Genomic DNA, 3527 nt, shown 5'->3' on the forward strand with positions numbered 1-3527 from the left:
AACATGCGGTCGTGCATTATCCTGCTGAAATGTAGGGTCTCGCAGGGATCGAATGAAGGGTAGATCAACTGGTCGTAACACCTGAAATGTAATGTCCACTGTTCAAAGTACCGTCAATACGAACAAGAGGTGACCGAGACGTGTAACCAATGGCAACTCATTCCATCACGCTGGGTGATACGGCAGTACGACGATGACGAATACACACTTCCAATGTGCGTTCACCGCGATGTCGCCAAACACGGATGCGACCTTCATGATACTGTAAACAGAACCTGGATTCATCCGAAAAAATGACGTTTTGCCATTCGTGCACCCACGTTCGTCGTTGAGTACACCGTCACAGGCGCTCCTGTCTGTGATGCAGCGTCAAGGGTAACCGCAGCCATGCTCTCCGAGCTGATAGTCCATGCTGCTGCAAACATCGTCGAACTGTTCGTGCAGATGGTTGTTGTCTTGCAAACGTCCCCAGCTGTTGACTCAGGGATCGAGACGTGGCTGCACGATCCGTTACAGCCACGCGGATAAGACGCCTGTCATCTCGATTGCTAGTGACACGAGGCCGTTGGGATCCAGCACGGCTTTCCGTGTTACCCTCCTGAAACCACCGATTCCATATTCTGCTAGCAGTCATTGGATCACGACCAACGCGAGCAGCAATGTCGCGATTCGTTAAACCGCAATCAAGATAGGCTACAATACGACCTTTATCAAACGTGATGGCACGCATTTCTCCTCCTTACACGAGACATCACAACAACGTTTCACCAGGCAACGCTGGTCAACTGCTGTTTGTCTATGAAGAATCGTTTGGAGACTTCCCTCACAACAGCACGTTGTAGGTGTCACCACCGTCGCCAACCTTTTGTGAATGCTCTGGAAAGCTAATCACTTGCATATCACAGCATCTTCTTCCTGTCTGTTAAATTTCTCGTGTGTAGCACGTCATCTTCGTGGTGTAGCAATTTTAATGGCCAGTAGTGTATATTACTCCATGACAATAGTGACGAAACATGCATTTTATATTATTTGATGTCTTTGATTTTAAATTGCTTGTATAGTTTTATGGTACTTGATGATGGTCTTTGTACCTTAACTGACTGTATAGGAGAGAAATTTCTATCAGCAGTTCTTGGCGTTGATCATGACTTTTCTAAATACTGTAATGTTGTTTAGACAATCATCTTAACATCAAGGTTAGAATACTCGTAGATCCACCAATTTAAGCAGGTAACATATGGTGATGCTTACAGTACTCTAGTTAAATGTTGTCGTTAAATCTGTCGCATACCATCCTCGTGTCCACTCAATGTTTCAACGTGCATTGCACTCTTCTTCGTGAGCACCACTCAAAACATAGCTTCAAGATCACGCCGGTACTCGACAAATACTGCGAGAAGTTTTCATCACAGAAACGCATAAACAAAGTAAGCATTCCGTGTTTTTGTACAATAAATATTTACTCGCTTCCCGAGCACGGGGTCCCGGGTTCGATTCCCGGCGGGGTCAGGGATTTTCACCTGCCTCGAGATGACTGGGTGTTTGTGTTGTCCTCATCATTTCATCATCATCCAGGAATGTGGCGAAATTGGACTGAGCACAGATTGGGAAATTGTACGGGCGCTGATAACCACGCAGTTGAGCGCCCCACAAACCAAACATCATCTCATAAATATTTACTCTTTCATTCCTTTGATTTTCATGTGATAGAGAAACTTAGAAATGTGTACCACTTGTAGGTGAACAGAGCATTACCGCAATAATGGTTCAAAAGGCTCTAAGCACTATGGGACTTAACATCTGAGGTCATCAGTCCCCTAGACATAGAAGTACTTAAACGTAACTAACCTAAGGACATCACACACAGAAATGCCCGAGGCAGGAGTCGAACCTGCGACCGTAGCAGCAGCGCGGTTCCGAAGTGAAGCGCCTAGAACCGCTACTCCTCAGCGGCCGGCACCACAATAATGGTTTAATTTTATTTCATAATATTGACGGTTCCTGCGAAACACTGCAATGATGTCTCGGAAGTACACCTATCCAGCCTTATATGACCTGTACGTCGCCGGCCGAAGTGGCCGTGCGGTTAAAGGCGCTGCAGTCTGGAACCGCAAGACCGCTACGGTCGCAGGTTCGAATCCTGCCTCGGGCATGGATGTTTGTGATGTTCTTAGGTTAGTTAGGTTTAACTAGTTCTATGTTCTAGGGGACTAATGACCTCAGCAGTTGAGTCCCATAGTGCTCAGAGCCATTTGAACCATCTGACCTGTACGTCAAAATAGGAAGTGTTCATCACAATTTTTTAATTAAATATCTATGAAGCAAACTTGTAGTATTCAATATATTATGCAGTAATGGCAAGCCTAGTTTCAAATCTTTGCTGTCATGCCGATTATTAACTCCCACCCTGAACCCCATAACTTTGTCAAAGCAATGTCGCAAGTCTCAGATGAACAAGGCCCTAAAAAATAAAAGTCGATTACCCACAGATAGTATCAGCAAAAAATTGTCAGTTTAGTCTTCTTTAGACTAATCTCTACGAACACATCCTGTGGAATGGTTTGTTGGTTTAAGAAGCCATGAAATACATAAACTCACAACGAAATTCAATTCACGTTGTTCACTAAATTAGTCTTTCTCTGTTTTAGATAGCACGAAATTTAATTACTTGTCTCTTGGGTTTACATCGCGCCCATTTTCCTTATTACGCATTCCACAGTTCTGGTGTACGTTAAAAGTGCAGTTCATCAGAAGTATAATCCAGAGGCATTATTTATAATTATGTCTCATTTATTCACATTTCAGTGTGCCTCAGAAGAAACACACTTAATTAATCACAGAATTTATTTTCTTCCAGTAGTTTAAAGCAAATATGTTCGCCTAACGAGATCGTGTTGCGTTTACATCTAGAAGAGAACGTGTCTTTAACACAACGTAGCCGTGAAAATGATAGCCGCAGCTCGACCAGACGTTTAGTGCGGCTTTCAGCCTGGTTAGGCCCGAGACTAATCTGTCTCAAAGGAGCCGCCTCACCGCCTGTTACGCAAGTTCAGCGAAGCGGCAGCAGTTAGTGTTACGGACCTCATTACAGTCTCATAGGACCTCCGAGTGCAGCAGCTGGGACGCCAGAACCTGCGCTGCATCACAGCTTCATTTCAGTATTAACTGAGTGGTTACCAAACTAGTATTGTGGAAGTGTCCCAAGACTAAATTTCACCTAATATTGCTTCCATTAAATTTATCCTTTAATTTCCCTCAGTTATGGAAGGATAAGATGATTGGCCAGGGTTAAGATTTCGTTCGCATAGACATTACAGTCAAAGTGATAACTCAAAATTTCAACATGTGTAGCTGTATCTTCGAAAACAGTGTCGCATACATCTGGTATAGGTCACTTAAAAAGGAGATTACTGGACAGAAGATAATGCGGATTCATTCTTACTAAGTTAGCTTCATTAAGAGGGTCATCTGTACCATTCCTCGTTATAGCTTACGGGCGTATGTTAGATCGTCGCAGCCGATTCCAA

This window comes from Schistocerca cancellata, chromosome 2, assembly GCF_023864275.1.
Source record: "Schistocerca cancellata isolate TAMUIC-IGC-003103 chromosome 2, iqSchCanc2.1, whole genome shotgun sequence".
Classification (NCBI taxonomy): Eukaryota; Metazoa; Arthropoda; class Insecta; order Orthoptera; family Acrididae; genus Schistocerca; species Schistocerca cancellata.